Genomic DNA, 21,766 nt, shown 5'->3' on the forward strand with positions numbered 1-21,766 from the left:
AATAGCTGGGGAAATTCTTCTTTGCAAGCTTTCTGGTATAAATACCCTTCGCCAGCACCGGGGCTTAAGATATCCATAGGAAATCCAATAATGCAGCAGCCCAGAAACATGAGCATACTGGCAAATCCATAAGTTAAAGGGGACAGTGAAATGCAGGTTTTGTAAAACTAGGGCTTGAATCTCTGACCAATAAAAATAATAACACAATCTGCTTGGCAGCGTTTAGGCTTCTGCCCTGCGATGAACAGAGCCAGAACCGCTCAAGTGCAAGTCACAGACCCTAAACAACCAGTAGTGACTTTTTTTTTTAGCTAAATCAGTGTCTTTTTTTAGCTAAATTGGTAATGCTTATATTATACAAGCATACCTAGAATCTGAATTTCGGGTGCCGGTAGCATGCAAAATAGTGATAAACATTTGAGGAAGTTTGAGGAAGCTGTAAAGCTGCAGACAGATGTAGCCACTGAAGAGCCAATTAAAGCTACTTAAAAAAAAAAAAACCTCAGCAAATAAATATTCTCCGAAAGCGGCAGCAATCCAGACATTTCAGCAGTGTCCTGCTACTATCTCGTGATCTCTAGGAAGTAATGCTACCTAGCATACCTTATGTGTTACTGGGACACAAACCGTATGTAACAACAAAGTGAGCGTGATCAGAAATAAAAGTGAAACAGCTGAGTCTGGTGTCCTGAAGAGAAACAAGGGGGGAAAAGTTAAATGCAGTAGATAAGCAGAATAAATAGTGGGAAGAGCCGTTTTCAGGTCAGTTAGTGGAGGTGATCTTAAGAACATAAGAAATGTTTTAGGAATGTATGATTAGTAACGAGAGCGCGTATTGACTCTCTGCGGTCGTCTCATCCAACACCCTTGACGCCTTGATGCCCACCTTGCTGGGGTCATCTGATCCCCGCTGTCTTTCCTGCCCACGTGCAGGGGGGCTGGACCCGATGACGTGTAAGGGCCCTTCCAGCCCCTAACATCTGTGAAACCCTGTTTGAGAAGGCACATCCCTGACTACCCGCCCCCCCTTGTCTAACACGGACATCAACACTTCCAGTGATGAAGATGCCTCAACCTCTCTAGGTAAAATCTTTCCCAGTGCTGACGTAGCCTCCGAGTTAGGAAATTATTCCTAATATCCAACTTCAATTTCCCTTATTGCAATTTAAGCCCATTACTTTGCACTCTGTCCCCTGTGGACCTAGGATCAGCATCCTCTATGAGAAACCTTTCTCATAATAAAAGATGGTTATGAAATCCCAATTTTCTCTTCCCCAGACCAAATAATCCCCAGTTCTTCCAACTGTTCCTGGTATGTCATGCTTTGTAGGCCTCTAACCATGTCTGCTGCTCTCCTCTGGATCCTTTCCAAACTTGCCCAGTGAAAGTTAGCTTTGACTTGGGCATGTGCAAAGCAGCACATAAACCTGCTTAGTGACAGCACCCAAACCTGCTGGGCTGAGTTGGTTGCGTTCCAGTTTTGTTTAGCAGTTCACCCATAAACTCACTGCCGTGAATGTCTACAACAGAAGACTCTTGCCATAAGATCAAAGCCTGTGACGAAGCCTATGGAAAGACATTGCCATCCTACCACCTACCCTTCGAAGCCTGAGAGGATTATAGGCCACATTAGCCAGAATACATGAAGACACAGGTGAGCATTTCATCTCACTGCCCATGAAGAGATTCTGATTTCATCCGCACACATTGAAAAATAAGCAGTGCCAGGTGGGATCAGCCCAAAGGTCCTCCGGTCCCAAATCCTGTTTCCAGGTGTTTCACAAGCGGTTGAAAATAGCCTTGGAGATACAGAACTCTCCTCCCCGTCACCATCTCATCCTAACCTCTAGTATTTAAAGACCAGCTTAAGCCTGTCTGATATCACTTCCAAAGTGTTGTTTCCACTAACTCACCCCATATTCGGGGATAGGACTAAGAGACAAGGGGTTTTAAGGGAAATGATGATTTGTGGACGGGTGCGCGGGAGCGCCATTGCACGGGTGTGAGTATTGCAATGGGTGCGCAGGTTCCTATGGTGGGTTAAGGAGGCAATGATCGGTGACTAGGGAGTGTGTGTGTGTGTGTGTGTGTGTGTGTGTGTGTGTGTGTATAACCTTGATAGATAGATAGATAGATAGATAGATAGATAGATAGATAGATAGATGCGCACACACACATACTCACACACATATATATATTACCGTGTGTGTGTGTGTGTATGTGTGTGTATATATATATATATCATATATATGATGAATCATTCTGATTCTTAGAGGGGTTTTTTGTTTTATATATATATATATATATATATATATATATATATATATATATATATATATATATATATATATATATAAAACAAAAAACCCCTCTAAGAATCAGAATGATCTAAACTCCCTGTTGAACAGCAACGCTTTGTTTCGGCTAAATTGTAATTGCTGGCCCTGTGTACCATACTCTTCTCTTCTGAAGCTTTATTTAATGCAGCATTGTAGCTTTACTCTGAAGCCAGATACGGTTTTGTACCTTGTGCTTATTGCAGTGGTTTTCAACCTTTTTTCTTTTGTGGACCCCAAAAAAATTTGGAATGGGTGTGTGGACTTCTTTGGAAATTTCGAATAGAGGTGCGGACCCTTTGAATTGTAAGTGTGGGTGTGGGTGTTCACGTACTTTTGATTGATGATAGTCATCTTTTGTGGACCCCTTAGACATAGTCTGCAGAGCTCCAGGGTCTGCAGACCCCTGGTTGAAAACCACTGGCATATTGGTCTAGTATACTGTTCTCTTTACACTGTTTGGCGCAGTGATGCCCAACTCATCTGACCCAAAGGGTAGGAGGAATGGCCCGAGGTCAGCCCACATACCCAATCTGGTACACGGAGCCATGTCATCAGGCCTGCGAGGCTCTTCCTACGGTTGAAAATTTGCTGGCCAGATGTGCAGAGGCAGCATGAATTGTCACAGCTCCCAGAGCCACTCCCCCACTGACAAATTTTCGGACCCAATGGGGAGCTCTGCTGCCTGATGCCACATCTCTGTGGACTGTATCCAGCCCCCAGGCCAGATTTGGGGACCCCCGATGTAGTGCACTACTGTATCTCCGCTCTTACATTTGAGACAAGAACTTGCAACTGTTTGATGTATCCGAAGGAATTCACCTCTTCAAGAGGTGCTTTCCAGAGGTGTTTGGATAACAGGGCAGGTACTGAGAATGACGCAGAATCCACTCCTGCTATGGCTTGCAAATATTTTTCTCTGCCCTCATCCTGCTTCTCTTGCCCTGGGGTCCTGCACCTTTCCGACACACTGCTCTGCATGGCCAGCTATACCACTACACAGCACATGGCTAATACTGAGCATCTCTTCCCTGCAAGCCCTCTCCATGGCTGTTGATGCCGTCGTAGTGCTCGCTCAGGTTTAGGTTCCTCCCAGATTGCCTTCCTCATTCTCCAGCTCACCTTTCTGGGCTGCTGCCAGCTGCTGCTGCTTTCCCCTCCCCTGCACAAGGCAAACTCGTTCTTCCTTTCTGTCCCAATGGCCAAATGCCTGGTAATACCTTCAGACAGTGACCTCCCCTTCTCCAGCTTCTCAGCTTCCTCCTTTCATTCTACCCAAGCTACCTGAATCTAGCGGAGCACAACCCAATGGCTGAAAGTTGAAGTCATGAATATTCAAAGAGGAAATGAGATGCAACATTTACAGTTATGAACCTTTAGGGTACAGTAAATCTCCATCACCTGGAGTCTTGAAGTCAAGCCTGGAGGACTTAAAAACAATAGCATCTCATTCAACCGTGAGTCCGTTCACTTGAGTTGGGAGTGACTGGGGGAAACTTCATGGCATAGAGGATATAGCTCAGGCTAGATCAGTGGCTCCCTGCCTTTTCCATACCTAGCCCCCATTTCCTAGATCAAGAACTGCGCTTTGGTCCCTCTCACACCTGGCCGGCCCAGCCATGAAACAGGTTTCCATAAAGATGGGGCAAAAGCTTGGGGGCTGCTACGGTGTAGGGGGGACCCCAGGGTGAGCAGCACCTTGCTGTGGGGTCATGTCCTGATGGGAAGACTCCCCAGCCAGGGAAGCCATCCCCTTCTGGGACTGTGCTGCACAGTGGGGTGGGGTGGGGAGCACCAAAATGACACCCCAAAACAATCACCTGCCCTGAGCCTCCGACATCGGCTCCTCTGGGCCAACCTACCTTCCCCTTATCAACAGGGGGAGGGCAATGTAGTCACAACACCCTGATGTCTGGGTGAGATGCTTACTTGGGTTGAGAGCGCACAAACTCGATGGTCCCAATGGCCCCCTCTTTAACCCTATGAACCTGGCAAGCTTTGATTACCATGGTGATGAATTAAAAAGCAGAGTACAATTGCAGTGGGTTCGAATTGTTTTCTCTGAAATGTTGAGTGGAAACGTATGGGTCTTGATAGCTGCAATGGAGGTGGATCCACCCACTTCTCTGCCAGTTCATCTCAGGACAGCTGGGGAACCTGGACCTTCAGGACCCATGGACTGTGCTACCATCCCACAGCAAAGCCAGTCTGGGGTAAAAATGGCCTCTTGGGGCTAAAAGGCCTTTTGGGGCATGATAGGGGCTTCTCTGCTCCCAGATGGATTACCTGGGTTCTCCACATCTCCTAGAGCCCCCAGGAGTAGGACGTCCAGGAAGTCTGAATACCTCTGGTTTCCATTTTGATCAAAATGATCAACATTTCCCTTTGAACAGAAAGCCTGTTTCAACCACCATACATTTCATGAGCTGCAATGGGGAAAAAACCCCACAGAGGTCCACAAACAGCTTGACCAGGCCTGTGACCTGCTTTCCAAATGACAGTCGATGACTTAGCATGCAAGGACCTTTTGTTCTGCCTGCTCTGTGTACGGGAAGAGGATCAGCAATAAAACAGAGGTTTATTTGCTTCTTAAGATCAAACAGCGCTTTATCAAGGCAGGTACCTGCATTTCCAAGAGTCTTAGGTAACTATTAATATGCTTGCCTTGCTTCTTGCTATAGAACTATTTATCTGCTTATCTCCAAGACTCCTCTGTGTTTCAGTGCATCTGCATTATTCTCCGATGGCCATTAGAAAGGTGTTAAGTATTGCTTAAGGTTTAGATATTACAGGCTTGTCAATATATTGACTCGCAGCTTCCTCTGCTTTCTCATTTTTAGCACGTAGGGCATTTGTCGTATGTCTGGCAGGTGGACTTCCATCTGACCCCAGGCACATTTTATCGCTCTGTTGCTTAGAGAACATAAAAGAAATGCTCAAAGCGGTAGCTTTTTCTCTCTAGGTTTTACTATCTTTGCACTATTTGGCTCTTGGGAAGGTCCCACAGATCAAGGGATCAGGGATAAGTGCAACCTCTATGTCATTGGTATTGATCTACCCATGACAGGCTCCAACACTAACAATGAGCCCTCTGGACAGAGCCCTCTATCAGATGGAGATATCCTAACTTCTGGGTCTGGGACAGAAGTTTCATAAATGGTTTGACCCAACTCATGTAAGTCTGATACTACATTTAACCAGGTTTATCTTAAACCAGTTTCAGCCATTTTGAAACGGGTTGATGTGTGCACTGAACTTCTGTTTGGTTACAGGTTTAAACCACTTTCTGATGACTTAAACCAGTTGATGTGTAACTTCTGTCCTTAGCCCTGGAGAACCATCCAACCCCATGCACAGGGTGGAGATGGCAGGAAGGAGTCTGGGACAAAAAGCTGTTCCCAGCTCATGGCTCTCTGATGGCCTGTGTGAAATGGGTCTAGAAGCTCCAATGCTGAACTATCCTCTCTTCTGGGTTGTAGCAGACTGCTTTGCCGTGGGATGGCTAGCGGTAGAGACAGGCTGACCTTTCCTACCCCTGGGAAGCATCACTCCAGGTGGAGGTAGAGGCAACATGGGGTTGCATGCCCTGCGGCTGCTCCTGCGAGGGTTGCTCTGTAGATACAAGGTTGGGTCCAAAGCCCGCTGAAATCAGGGGAAAGGCTCCCCCTGGCTTCTCTGGTCTGTGGATCAGAGCCAAAGGGAGGATTTTGACTTCCCCAAGCACCAAGTGCACTTTTCTAATGGCTTTAGGGGACTTGAAGTACCTTCAGGAATTGAATTTCCTAGCAACAGGATGTCAACACGTTGAGCTTACAGCCCAACACCCATGAAAGCCAGCAAGAAGAAGCCCACTGACTTCAGTAGGTGCTGGGTCAGTCCCGTTATCTCAGTCAGCCTCTACGTACCCACCGTGGCCCCCCACTTCTCTGTCTGTGCATTTATCTTCCCATCACCCCTCCAGCAGAAGTGTACTTCCCCTCCAGAGGCAGATGGGAAGCCCAGAGAGGTTCAGGCCCAGATCCTCATAGGTAATTAGGTGTTTAGCTCCTATCTAGTTGTCCAACTACCGCTGTAATGGGCTCCATCCTGTGGATCCGTTCCACCGAGCAAAGGTGAACAGTTCTTTCCGCCTGCACCTCCCACTTGCTAGGGGTGCCATTCCCCTATGGGATGGTTATATTTACGTAGCTGAGGCCAACATCCAGCTGCTCCCTTGAACCAAGACAAATGGACTTCAGCCCTCCTTAAATACCTCCAAGGTCTTTGAAGACCTGTGCTCAAAAGACTTGCCCGTGGTCATGTAGCAGAAGCATGACATTGCAATGAGATCTCCCAAGTCCTGGTTTGTGCCGTAACTCCTGGACCTCCTTTGCTCACTTGCTTTTAGCTGGATGGTCAAAGAAAGGTTGGGTGTCTTCCCTATGGAGAATGCTATCTTGAAAATGAAGGCATTTCTTTCCTGAGGCCTCCTGCATCTTTTGTAGCCTGCCAGTTTTGTCACACACCGCTGGCAGGTGAACCTCAGGGTCCCACTCAAGTCAACCACCGGCAGAGCTTCTCGAGGGGGTGGAGCAAATGCACTCTCTCTGAGTCTTTCAAACACAAAGGGTCTCTTTCTAACCGATATGCTGTAGTTCAGCCCAAGCTATGGGCACATTTGGTGAGATTCTGTGGCCTGCAGTTATAATAGGTTTGGATGGGATGTGTAGCCTCCTGCTTTAGGATGTAAACCAACCTCTGCAGCGGGGAGAAGGAAATGATCTCTTGGAAGAGATTCTTCCGTGATTGCTGGCTGCAGGATGTCCTGATTTTTCCTCTACAGTGGCAAGCATTCGCGGCTATCGCAGACACGGTCCTAGTCTCTAATTTCACCCAGGCTGGCACGTCTCACGTTCTTCTGCAGAAGAACCCCCCTAGTTGATCCTCTTGGCCTTCCCACCTATGGATACCTGAAGAAGGCCTTAAGGAGACTTTAAGACAAGGCTATAAGCGGTGTGTCCTATCTTAATAAGTCATGCGCTTGTTCATTCAAGGCACCTGTGGACAAGAAGTGGGCTAGCAGGGCAGGAAGCCTATCGCAGAGACACAGTCATAAACCTCAGTAGATTCAATCTTGCTCTGCAGTTTGATTTATGATTTCACAATTCTCCCCACAGCCACACGTGGTTTGCGATCAAGCCGATAAAAGAAACTGCAGGTTTCCACTGGAGGCAAAGCAAAGCTGCAGAGAAATCTTGTTCTCTCTCTCTCTCTCTCTCTCTCTCTCTCTCGCACACACCCTTGGGCACTAAGTTTTCCAGCTTCTCTATGTGAAATCCCGGTAGGCCTGCTTTACCAATGGAGAAACTGAGGCACAGAAAAGGGAAACAACTAGCGGAGGTCAATGCCCGATTGGAGCCAGAACCAGGCTCTCTCAGGTCCTGGGTCAAGGACTGTGCATTGCACTGTACTTTCTCCTTGTAGCCTGAGATTATTCATCATTCACATGTCAAGAGTCGTGTGCAACATCAGGATTCCTGTAGACCTGCCAGGAGCTTTATCATCAAGTGTTTCTTGGACCCAAATGAAAATTTTCCACTACAAGTTCAATCGTGTGAATCATTTTGGGGGAAGGATATTGTTTTGTGGGGTTTTTTATTTTATTTTGATGAAATAAAATTATTTGGGCATTTTAACATTTCATGGTTTGGGGTTTTGGGAAGTGGGGGTGTCCCTTTTTCTCCATAGTTTCCCATTAAAAAAGGCAGCAATCAAGGAAAAGCAGTGGGGGAAATGGGGAGACAATTTTCCACTAAAAAGTTCAATCATTCAGATCATTTTGTGGGAGGGTTTGTTTGTATTTTGATGAATACAATTGTTTGGACATGTTAATGTTTTGTTGCTTTGGGTTTTTATTCCCCCCCCCCACCCCTTTTCTCCCATTTTTTCTCATTTCCCATTGAAAAGGGCAACAACCAAGGAAAAGCAATAGGAGCAAAGGGGAGAAATATTCCCAAATGCTGCCAATCATTTGTTTCTGAAACACGTTAACATTTTCACGTTTTTTCATAATTTTGGCCAAAAAAATAATAAAAAACGCCCAAGAAACAAAGCTGGATTTGTTCATTTCTTTTGAAATGTGTTCTGAAATGTAAATAGTCTACCTCCAGTCTCCCCCTTGGGATATCTTGGGCAGATGTTTCAAACTCCAAATTGTCCCCCATCAGAAAGCAAGAACGGTAGGTAGCTGCACGAGTCTGAAAACAGAAGACAGGACCCCTTAGAAGCTGACCGAGAGACATGAGGTTTCATAGACGACAGCCTGCTTTATCAGATGCTCCTTCTTCAGAAAGCACGTCGGAGTTTGACCTGGAATTAAATTAGGGTTTCTGTTTTACGGTCCGGTAGACAACGTACAAGCTGGGAGATCTGCATTTGAGTCACAGCCCTTCCCTTGGCTGTCTGGGTTACTTGACATACCACCACATCAGTAATGCCAACCCTTGCGAAACCATTGCGAGACTCCCAATTTCCAAGTCAACTGAACTCTAACTTGTGATCTCTGGATAGGGAGGTCAAATCTCGGGATTTTATCTTCTGGGACATGAAAAGCAGTGCCGGTGAGTGGGACAGGGGCTGGGGTCAATGGGGCCCTGGGGCCGGAGCAGGTCGTGCGGCAGAGCCGCGGGCAGCTCATCCAGGAGCACAGGGGGGCTCCCTGCTGCTGCATGCACCCCTGGGGGAGGCATGGGGGGGCACATGCCCCTAGGATTTGTATGCAGGGTAGAGACAGGCTACCCACTTGGGGTATGCACCCTGCTGCCTTTGCCCCAGGGGCCACGTGCTGGTGTGCCAAGCATCTCCTGCCCACCCAGCAGCATTGCATGGCTCCCAGGGCAAAGACAGCAGGCTGCAGAGCCCTGAGCCTATGGCAGGCAGCCTGCATGCACAAGTCCAGGGGGGGCATGTGCCCCCTATGCCTCCCCTGGGGGTACGTGCAGGGAGGGGGAGCCATCCACCCCCGCATCGCACAACCCAACCCAACCCACCTGCCTTTCCTCTGTGTGTGTGTGTGTGTGTGTCTGTCTGTGTCTATCCATCTGCCCCTCACTCCCAAGCTACAGCCCCCCCACAGCCCTGCTGCTGCCCCTCACTCCTGACCCACAGCACCCCGCATCCTGCCAGGGTGTGTGGGGATGCCCCTCTCTCTGGACTCCAAACCCCACACACACCCCTGCAGCCCCCACACCTTCACAAATAACCCCCCCCCACACACACACACACACACTTCAAAAATAGCATCTCATGATTTAGATTCCAAATCTCATAATTTTGAAGAGCGTCTCTCGTGATTATGGACAGGGTGGGGTTGGTCACCCCAGTGCTTTTTAGCTCTAGCGATGGAAAATGCTGCACAAAAATTCTTATTCCGGGGCTGCCTGCAGTTGAAAAGTGCCCGGCATGAATCGGTATCCAATTTTCAGGGAATTCAGTCAAGGCAGGGAATAAAGGTGCCCCTTGGAAAGAAAACTGTGTTTCTACAGAACCGAAATCCAAAAGCAGGGTCCAGCTGTGCGCTTTGCCCCCTCTTCTCCCCATGCACACACACAAAAAACATCAGCCTGGGAAGAAAGAGGCTGATTTGGCATTTTATGAGGCCTGTTCAGGAGCCCCCTGAGGGCTCGTGCTAATTAGACACATTTCTATACAAAAGGGCTTTCCTTCAGAGGAGGCCCTGAGTAAATCCAAATAGAGGAACGGCTTTCAAAAGACGGGATGGTTGCAGATTGCCTGTGTAAACAGGGGCTAGTGGGGGGTGAGGATCGTTTGGCAACAGGAACACTAGCACAATGGCTGGACTAAGTAGTGTTTGCCTTTTCTGAGTGTTTGCTCCTCTCTGTGGAGGACAAATTCCTTCAAACAGTCCTGCTAGGCTAGCCACGACCGGCACGTCCAGCCTCACTAGGAGCTGTGAGCGCTACGAGGCACCTTGTAGACCAACTAGATCAGAGATGCACAAGCTTTCACGAACCAGAGCTCGCTGTCTTGTGATGAAGTGGGCCTGAGCTCACAGAAGCGTCTGCACCTCTGATTTTGTTGGCCTAAAAGATGCACCTCTACTGTTTGCCTGACTCCAGACTAACACAGCTAACTTCCTCTCTCCTCCACCAGTTCGGTCGGTACCGCGATTAAGATCAGCATTGGGGTCACGTTTGCTGCCTCACTTGCACGGAGGGTGGGTTATGGAGCAATGTGAGGCACCACTCTACACTCCCGTCCACACAAGCCATGTTTCATACTGGGATGGGACATAAGACATGCCAGACTAGGTCCGTCCAGCTCTCAGGGACCTGTCTCTTTCATCGGACTGTGCCTGGCGTAACAACTAGGCCTATCTCTCGCATTGACACGGCTAAGGGAATGAGTATTTATACCAGACTGATTCACCTTCTGCATCTCCTCCAGCATTTGAAAGCCTAGGAAGGGCTGGTATGCAGGTTGCCAGCTCTCCATGATGGTTGTATTAGGGTTGCCAACCCTCCAGGATTACCCTGGAATTAGATACAAATCTCCAAGAGACTGCTGAGAGTCACCTGGGAGAGAAATGATGGGGCATTCATTAAAATAAATAGTAAATGTTGAATCCGACTTTTGCAGTAATCCAGTGGGCTTTTAAAATGTGATAGCCATGTGCGTTTGTCTTCCTGATGTAAAGTCTATGCATCGTAATCCGTAACCAATACATGCATGCACCCGGGCACATCCGCGTAGCGTGTCACAGGCACATCCGTGTTCTGGAAACGATTCAAAGTTGGCAACCCTGGATGGTATAGGCCCAGGTGGTTTTACTGACCTGGCAGGAGAGACCCCCTTCTTCTCAGCCTTGAATGAATTGAAGATTTTTATAGGGAAAAACTGTTTGGCAGTCGTTTAGCCTTCATCCACACGAGCAGGGGCGTGCATTTGCAGCAACAACAATAGTAGTGGCACACGTTTTTGCACCGTTACTTTGTGCCACAGTGCACACCCCTGCCCGTGCACTTGGTGGTGGGACACATTGCCCCATGTGTTGTAGTGGGGCTGGCTAGGCCCCCAGCTGCCAGGGCTATAGGGCCAGGGACTGGGGGGCAGGTGGGAACCGTGCCCCTACATCTGTGTGCGGGGCGGGCACAGGCTACCCACTGCAGGCGTGGGCTCCCTCCCCTCTCATCACCCTTTTATCCAATATCCACTCAGGTGTAGGAGGCTGAGGACACAAGCCCTCCTCTGCTTGATGGTCCTACCAGGTGAGAGGGCACACTGGGATGGCACCCTGTCGCTCCACGTGAGCCCTCCCTGCAGCATCGCATCCTTCCTGGCTACAGCTCCCAAAGCCAGGTCGGCTCTCACACCCCAAAACTTTGCATCCAGCTATGTCCCTTTGTGGAGGGAGGCCTGGGGGAAAGCTGCAAAGGATCTGTGATTCACCTGGATAACCACAGCCCACGGTCCCCAACCTTTCCATGCCCACGGGCAGTTGCACGAAGGCAGTCACGAACAGCCAGCAATGCTGTTCAACATAGAGACACGTCCCTGTGGAAAGCAGCATCTCTGGTGGCCACGAACGGTGGAGGGCTTCCCTGGGAACAGGCTGCCCTCCTTCCACAGGTTGGGGACCACGGCCACATCCACAGGCTCAGAGCCTGAGTGCCCCTGGCTAGGAACAAGAGATGCAGTGTTGCCAAGTCCCACGATTTTTGGCGTTGTTCTTAAAATCTACACTTTGGGAAGGTGAAAAACTTAAGCTCTTTCTTTATATATATTTATATTTCTGAATATGTATATATAAAAGAAAGAGCTAAGGTTTTCACCTTCCTGAAGCACAGACTTTAAGAACGCCAAAAGTCATGAGAGTTGGCAATACTGGAGACGCCGGGAAGAGATGCCATTTGTGGAAGCTGTCCCACTGAAGTCAGTGAAACCACTCCTAGGTGTAGCTGTTACTCACATAGGCAGGAGCAGATCAATGTATAGATATTCCCCGAAATGCAGCCAGGTCTTGAAAGGAGCCAGGTAAAACATACAGATTTTTTTTCCTGAAGAGCCTGAGGATGCTTCCCTCTGCTGGCTGATGTTTTCCAGGCAACCGCAGCAAAATATTCCCTTGCAGCTTGTTTGCTGGGCTCCACTCACAGCCACCTTGCATGATAGTTTGGAAATGAGCACAGGGCCACAGAGGGAATTTTAGCCAAGTGACATGCGTGATTAGCTACATGGCACCGTAGCTAAAACCTCTTCTCTCTTGCAAAAAAAACCAACACCCTTTCCTATACTTGCTGGTGTTGTGCAGGGGTCAGATGACATAAAAACAATGATCTCTTTGGGCCTTAAAAGCCTAGGAAGCTATGACTTCCTGCAAATGCTAGCTTTGCCTCTCCAGCCTTGCATGCTTGCTGGGAAAGAAGCAGGGAGACTATTCATTAAATGTTTGCCTTGTGCTCTCTGTGCGGTGCCTGCCGCGTGTGACACTGCTAATAACTCCTGAGCATCAGGAAATGTGTCCCTGCAACGCTGTTGTGGCAGACAGTCGGGAGCCCACCGTGTGATGGTTAGGGAAGAGGAGAGAGTTGAATTTTATCTGGATATTCCCCACTGCCCAGAGATAGCGAATGGAATGAATAATTCACTATCCGATCATCTTTAATCTTCACCCCATAAAATCAGCAGTGAGCTAGGAGGGCATTTGAAGTCTCCAGCTGCATCCGCTGATAAGGCACAGGGCTCAGAAGATTGGAAACCCCATAAAAATGATAATCTCAGCCTCCCGCGTACCTGGTGGAAGAGTTTTCTCCCTTCTTTTCAATAGGGGCGGCCCTAAATGGATTTCTCCATCTTCCTTTGCTAATAATTGGCCTTCTCCCAAGGAACGGCTATCATGAAAAGTGATTGCAGAAGCTCCAAGCAAGAGCTAACCCAATCTCCTGGGGGGAGTGACTGGGGAATGGGTCGGTCCCATGGGCTAAGGCTCTTGGGAGCTGCAGTAATCAGCTTTTATCTTGATTGTGTGGCAGGAAGCTGTAAGATTTGATCCACATTTCCGAGTGCCAAATTTAGCAGTAGACTTGAATGGGGGAGGTTTTCTATAGGAGGATCCCAAGGTGAACGGCCTCCAGTATAAAGCCCAGCTTATTTATGTTGGTCATTCATAGGCTGAGAAGATAAGAAACCTTCCTCTTCCAAAAAAGTAGGATCGTCATATGCCATAGTCCTTTTAACCCTCATTATTTTGATATTACACTTGTGCCTGGAGGCACCCACTGAGATAAGGACCCAGTTGGGCTGAGCACCAATTCTCCACCTAGTTAGAGACAGCCCCTGCCCCAAGTCCTACAGGCTGAACAAATGAGGAATAGCAGGAAGCTTTATCATCCGCTCCATTTCTCATATGAGGAACAGAGACATTGAGTGATTTCCGCAAGTTCACCGAATCGAAAAGTTAGGAAACAAAGCCCAAAGTTGTCATCCCAGTCGTAACCAGAACATCAACCGTCCCTTCTAATTATACATAAGGATAAAGCAGCTTTATCACAGGACGTGAAGGTTGAGAGGAGCCTTATGGGCCTCTGAGTTCAGTCCCCTGCGTTTTCAGGCAATCAGAAACCCAAGGGTTTCCCCAAATGGTCACTTCAAACCCTCAAGGCACAAAGGCCAGGACAATGGAGATGACCCTATGGCATGCCATTAGGAGTTTTACTGAGACCTGCTTCCTACCTGGTGTCGCACCCGCCGGCTGCAGATTACAAACGGGGAAGATGAGACTAGAAAGACGCTTCCCCCCTCCTGCCCCCAAGACTTGCAATCGGGGCTATCTCATTGGAAAATAACGAGGGGGGGGGGGAAAAAAGAGCTGCATCTTCACATGCATTTCACCAGAGCTGCAAGGAGGGGAGAGCTGTTTAATGAAAATAATTATCCTGAGATGCCTGGAAAAGGAGAAAATTAAAGTGCAAGCCAGAATCAGATGTTAAGTTGCTTTCCTTCCTGCTAATTGAAATAATGTTTCCCCCACCACTGCCACCACCGCTCTCTCCCTTTCAGATGCTAATCCCTATCAAACATGGACTTACAATTACAAATTCATACACATCTTTCCCAGGAGCAACAATGATTTTGCCCCGTGACCTCTAAGATGAGGTCTTAATAGAAATTCGCTAGCAGTCGCTGGTAAAGCTTCATTAGCCGGAGAAAATAGACAAGGGCAGGCAGCAGTGGTCCCTAACCACTCTAGGGAAAAATTAATTTAAATTACTTTGTAAAGTAACAAGGCCAGATAATGTGTTTTCTTCTTGGATTATTGTTTTCCCACATCCTAATGCGCTTGTAGATTAGGTCGCTTCGCCTGTCTCACTGGTGGTCCATATCAACAAGATTCTGATTTATTAACGGCATCCTTCCTGAGCAGCCTTTCCCACTTAGCTTGGGCGGAGTGAAACTGGATGCTTGTTGGTTATTATTTTCAGTTTTAAGAGAGTACTCTAGTCACCTCTGATGTCCATAAGGGAAGCCAGGAGACCCAGACAAGCAGCAAACCTCTAAGGAGAAAACTGGACCTTCAGTCCAGCCCAAGAACAGGGATTTGAGCCAACATAGTGTTGGCTCGATAAGCTGAATATAAGGGTGCCCCGGTTGCCAAGAAGGCTAACGGTGTCCTGGGCTGCATTGGGAGGAGCGGTGCCAGCAGATGGAGGGCAGTGGTCCTTCCCCTCTATTCAACATCTGGAGTCTGGTGTCCAGCTGTGGGACCCACTACAAAAAGGATGTGCACAAATTGGAGAAAGTCCAGTGAAGGGCAATGAAAATGGTTTGGGGACTGGGGGACAGGACTGGTGAGGAGAGGCTGAGGGAACTGGGCTGATTTAGTCTGGAGAAGAGAAGACCGAGGGGGGTTGAATAGCAGCCTTCACCTTCCTGCAGGGGGGCTGCAAAGAGGATGGAGCTGGGCTGTTCTCAGTGGGGGCAGATGACAAGACAAGGAGCAATGGACTCAACTTGCGGCAAGAGAGGTTTAGGTTGGATATTAGGAAACACTAGGAGGGTAGTAAAGCACTGGGACAGGTTACCCAGAGAGGTGGTGGAAGCTCTATCCTTCGAGGTTTTCAACACCCATCTAGACAAAACCTTGTCTGGGATGATGTAGTTGGGGCTGGTCCTGCTTGGAGCAGGGGGTTGGACTAGATGTGACCACCTGCGGTCCCTTCCCACTCTCATTTTCTACAATCCTATGACTTTCCCTCCCTGAGCTCCCTAGTCTTCCATCCAGGAAAAGCACACACCAACTGCTGAAGCTTCCTTAGCCTATCGAAGGGTTTTTGAACCCGAAAGCTTGCTTAATAACTATTCTCCAACCATTTGGGTTGGTCTAATAAAAGATATCAAATTCACCCAAGGAACCTTGTCTGCCTAGTTGAGAAGGGCCCTTACACAGTTTTGACTCGTGTTCATTGACTAGGCTACCTGGCAGCCTTCAAGCTCTTCACACCGTTGATGCCCTTGCCTCAAGATGACTGAAACAGCATGCTGAGACCACATACATGAAATAAAAAACTTATGCAGGTTTCTGAATCAGGCAAGACGTAAAGTTGACTGAAGTCAGAAAAGAGACCCCAGGTGTTGCAAGGGCGAATCCTTGAGCTATTCTGTGCTAGCTTTATAAGTGTTGGCATGGCTGCTCCTTCCCCGTCAGCGCCCCGGCGAGCTTTGCTGTGCTGTGTTGGGAGCCCCCAATGTTTTGTGCACTGTCCAAGTGGTTGAAACCTGCGTTGGTGGACACATTTTTTTTCTGTAAATGGAAAACTCCCAGCGACTAAGAGCAACAAGTGAAACAACAGAGGGAGATGGGATGATAACAGGTTTGGCAAGCAGGGATTGACAGTTGTAATTATTTACAGTGCTTTGCTCTTTCAGTGGGTTTCTTTTATGTATTTATTTTTTTAAAGCTCTCAATGGGAGCCAGCATTGGACTTTATTAACCTGGGAACTGTTGCACAGAATAGGCTGTCTGGTGAACGCATCAAGGGTGATGCAAGGATAATTCAATCGAGAGACAAAGGGATCAAAAGGGGCCTTCTGCCACTGGAGAGCAACAAGCGGGACTGATCATGTGGGTTGATTAAATAGGTTCGCTCCTGACCCAGGAGACCAAGCTGAAGTCTGGAAGATTAATGATGAGCAACTTAAATCGGAGAAGGAATATATTTATTTGTTCTATTCTTGGCTTCCTAGGATCATGATTGTCTTGAGGGACACAAAGATGGACAGACAGACATTGGAACTCTTTAGGTTCCCGTCTCCAAAAGAGGCCAGTGTTATATACTTAATAGTCAGTCAAGGTGGAAATGATTCCCATCCTCTGAAATACTCACCCTGATAGTAATCGTTAGCAACTGGGTTTAAAGCCGGTTGCACAAGGTTTACTACCCCGTCTCCCCGTAAAAGAAATGGTTAACTCTGACAGCTGGCAGCTGGAACCGGATAATATTGTTACCCAAAATGGCTGGCTGTTTTTAGACATCGGTGATGTTTTATGGCAATGAGCTCTACATCCATGTTACACCTTGTGGGACCAAGTGTTTCCACTCATGGGTTTGGATTTTTTTCCAGCTTTCAATAGGAAGGACATGGACCCAGAAGCTCCTGCTATACTGGGTATCCGCTATGCTTGCAGCTCTCAACCTGAGCTTTGCCGGAGAATACAGGATGGGTTTCCAATGGGCCTAGGTAAGATAAGAGCTACTCGTGCCCCATGAAGACCCCATTACACAGCCTGCACAGCATGACAGGCCATTAGCCTACCCAAAAATCAAGCCCTTGGATCAGCAGCACCTACTAACCCACACCCTGCTCATTATTTCGGACAGCCGCTACCTTCACAACAGGCTGGCCCGAACACTAGACCCAGACATCCCTGGAGCTTAAAGACACCATAAAGTCAGACTCCACCAAGTAGATGATACCGCCTTCCCCCATCCAGCCCCAAACTACAAACTCTCGGTCTCCAGCCGCTTGTCCAGGCCATCCAACTGCGACAGCCACATCACTTCCATAACTAAGCAGTAAAAAAAAATAAAGGACCCATCAGGAACAAGTGAAACGCATCTAATAACCTCCACTTCTATTCAATGAGCTCCAGTTGTTTCCTTACAAGAGTACTCCAACCCCAGCAAGTGCCGCACAAAAGATTTTCTCTCCTCCTCGGTGTCTGTTAAACAGTCTTATTATTTACCAGCCTGCATCTGCTTAGTGGCAAGAGCCACTGAAATTACCATAACAGAGAGGTGGATTTGGCCTAGATGCCTTGCAACAGGCAGGCGGGTTTGTTTGGATTAAAAGGAAAAAAATCGAACACAAACACAAGAACTTATTAAGTCACTTTCTTGGCCCTAGACCAGAGAAGCAGATGCAGGTAGTGGAGAGAGCGGGGGTGGAGGGGAGTCTGCAAACACATATATTTCTGCTTTACATATTCATTGTGGTCATCCTATTATACTGGGGCTTTGGAGAGCCATGCAAGGCAGAAGTGCTGAATGGATTCTGTATTAACCCAAAAAGGGTTGGGATGCAATTTTTTTTTCAAGGTACCACCATACGTGGTTGTGTGCATTGGAAATGTCAAAGGTTCCCCATCGCTGAGCTCTCCAGCAGCGAACGCTTTGGAGTTTGGGGGTGGGGGGAGTGGAGCGAGAGCCAGGTTTCTCTTGGGAGGGAGCAATAGAAAGCACTGAATAAAGCAGAGCAATTTCATTGTGTCATCTGGTCTCTGGGAACAGCCCTGCCCTTTACACTAGCGGTGTGAATAGATTTCAAGGACAGACGCCGGAGACCCCTGAGAGCTGCCTGGGCCTGGGATCGGGGGGATGAGCCCGGTTCCAGGAGAGAAAGATCTATTAATTAAAAAAATAATAGTTGCAGCGCACGGCTGCATCCCACCACTCCCAACTGGCAAATCTCAGCGAGTCCTTCCAGTGGTATTCCCAAGTCTCGCTAGCAACTGCAATCCCTCTGAGAAATGATAACCTGGTCTCTGGAGCCATGTGGAAATGCTGGCAGCTTCAGGATCTCACGGAATAATTATTCTGAATTAAATGTTTTCATCGATGACCCAATTTGTTTCATTCCTTAAAGGGAGAGAGTCCGTTATGCCAGTGTACCCCTGTACCTAGAAGCCTTAATTAGAAAGAAATTGCACGTGCAGTTCCTTTCCCTGGATTTGTCTGTTCCGACTGAAAACCACATGTTCGAAATGAAGGTAGACACCCCTGGGCGAATCAGTAATTATACGGCGAGTGGGTAGAAGAAACATCACCAATTTTTTTTTCCAGCGCAAAGTCAATTTTCAACAAAAATAACAATTTTGGCAAAAAAAGCGTTCACATTTTTTCACAAATGTTCATTGTTCAACAACAGCAAAAATGAAGAACGTTTTAAAAAGAGAGTCATCTTGAGACAACCAAAAAAGAAGCATTTATGTTGTGACTGATGTTTTTCACTTTTCACCCATTTTAATTTCTTCTCTTGTTTCCTGGGGGAGATGGGCAAAGAATGGGAAGAAGGTAAAAAATGGAGTGAAGCAACAAATACAACCAAAAATCAAATTTAAAAAATTGTATAATTAGAAGTGGGAAAAGGCCAGAAAAAAATAATTGAACCAAATGCAAATGATTTTTTCTTTGCTTTTTTTTTTTTTCCACCAAAAAAAAAATCCTTATTGTTGCTTGGCCAGCCCATGTTATAAAGGCAACGGCACCTACTACCTGCAGCTTGGGCATGTCTATATGGGATGCTTAATGCACAGTAGCCTAATAACACTGAGCAGTAGCATGCCAAGCAAAAACCGTGATAATACACTACTGTGCAGTAGTATTAGGCTACTGCACAATGAACATCCCTAAAAAACCATGCGCTGGTGCTACTGTGCAGTAGATATAGTTACTGCACATTTAGTTAGCACTTCATTAAGCAAATACTAAACTAAATGCACAGTAACTGCTGTGCATTAATGGATGTGTAGACACTCCCTTTGAAATGCAATTATTTCCAAAAAGCAGGGTCTGCTGAGAGAGACAAAAGACCTTTGCAATGGGCTGATGCTATGAAGAGAGCTAGTGTTTGCTGCCCTTTGCTGGAAAGAGGCAGAATTGCTTAGCTGTGTATCATGAGCCCTATAACGCTAACAGGAATTCACTTTAAAGAGAAATGTTGGGGCCTGTGCTTTCTGAGCAGAAAGGACAGATGTATCCCACAGTGGCCAGGGATTTTGTAGCAGGGCAACACCCTTGACATTTGTGGGGGCTTCAGGTCCATTCCTCTATGCTATCCTGCTTGGCCAACCTCTTCTTGCATACACAGGGCTGTCCCTTCCAGGACATAGGCTGTAACAAGACCTTCATCTCTCTCGGAAAGACTTCCACCATCCAGGAAGAGCACACACCAACCGCAGATGCTTCCTCAGCCTGATAAAGGGTTTTTAAACCCGAAAGCTTGCTAAGAAAAAAATGCTTCCAACTATTTAAGTCAGTCTAATAAAAGATATCCAATTCACCCAAAGAACCTCATCTGCCTACGTCCTTAGACCAACACGGCTACAACTTACACCCCTTCCACCCTCAAATACACCTGTCAGGAATTTTTTGTTAAGTCTAAATTTCCCTTTTTCAGTGTTATCCCCCTCCTCCATAGTTAGCTGGCTGCGATATGTGTATGTGCATGTCACAGACACCGTTAGCGAATGTTAACATTTAAAAAGAACTGTTCTTCCAGTCCCAATAAAAAGACACGTTTCCAGGCTTATTTCTGCAAATGTCAGAGTTGAAAAGCTTCTGTGCTGTCAACTTCAATGCCTTCGCGCTGTGCGTGACACACATCAGGGATAGTTGCATTGCCAAAGTGAAGGAAATGCAGAAACTAGGCCACCAAATGATGGGAAAAGATGCATTCAAACCACCTTGTTTCAGCTTGAACACGCTCAGGTGTCTTTCACTAATAGGTGTGAGGGATCATTTCAGAAAGGAGATCTAATCTCCTATCTAATACGGTGGTGTTCAGCCTATCCGGATAAGCGGCATGGGGTCGAGCCGTGGGCTGGATCCCACATGTGGGATTGAACTGTGGACTGGATCCCTTGTGCCAGCCTGGCTCCGTGAGCCCATGCCGATGCAGCTCATGGGACTATGTCATAGGGATCCTCCCAGGTCTGCTTATCTGATGGTAGGGGGGTGGTGCCGATGTTGATTGATGCAGCCCTGATCTTTGCTGCGGTAATAACATTGCTGCTGCTCCCCCTCTGCCAAATTTCAGGACCTGTGGAGAGCCCACCAGGCCAAATAATATGGCTTTGCAAGCTGGATCTGGCCCACAGGCCACAGGTTGAGCACCCCAACCTACTACATACTCTTTTTAACAACCATTCAGAACATGCCCTCTGAGTCCAGGCTTCTAAGGACACTTCATAACCGTGAACCACCATGTATTAAAAAATGCCAAACCTTCAAGTAACACGCAGCAGGGACCAGATCCAGAGGGAGTGCAGGGGCATGGCTACACTCCTCTTTTGGACTGGATCATGCCACAGCACCCCCTCCACCATTTCCCTCTGTAAGGTAAGAATCCACCCCCCATCCCACTCTGTGCACAAAAGCACATCCCCTCCCTTCCCCTGCTGCTTTCCTCACTGTCTCCAAAGCAGGGGAAGCTTTGTAGTCACTCCTGCCCACGCCAGCTGGACTCACCTGGGAAGAGTAGCATTGGTGACTGCAGCTGTGCCGAGCAGGTGGGGAAACCAACCCCCATCCCATTGTTGTTGCTACCACTGTCACTGAGCCCAGCCCCCACGTAGCCTGGCCTCTATTCCACACAACCCAACTGTGTCCAAAGAGCAGCCTTACAGCCAAGTTAAACACCAAAAAGTTAGGAACCGCCAGCATTCAAGGCATGTAGACAACTAGAACGGAATCTGTTCAGGGGTATGGTATGCATTAGGATGCAGTAGTTGGTGATGTGATCACACAGTGCAACTCTTTACACAGGACCCCTGCTTCCTTCAGCATGGAGGAGGGATATCTGGGAAGGACTCATGGGTGCAGAATGAATTAGGCTACTTCCAATTGGACCCCTGCCTTGTGTGTTGCAGAAACTGGAAGGGGTCTGTCGCACTGCACCTGTGGTGCCTGCCACTTTAGTGGCCAGAACAGGCAGCAGAGCAGCTGGCAGGTGTGGGCCAGCCCTGATGGAGTAGTCACATGACTACAGGAGGGCCTTGTGATAGGAGGAGGGGGCTGAGCAGCCTCCCTTTTAACCCAGGCCCTCAGGACTGAGCCAGCAGTTTGCTGCAAGCAACCAAAAGAACACCACCCGACTGGAGCTCCTGCTTGTGACATCTTGGAAGTACAGGGCAGGAACAAATGGGGATGGAGGAG

Source organism: Alligator mississippiensis, chromosome 5 (genome assembly GCF_030867095.1).
Source record: "Alligator mississippiensis isolate rAllMis1 chromosome 5, rAllMis1, whole genome shotgun sequence".
Classification (NCBI taxonomy): Eukaryota; Metazoa; Chordata; order Crocodylia; family Alligatoridae; genus Alligator; species Alligator mississippiensis.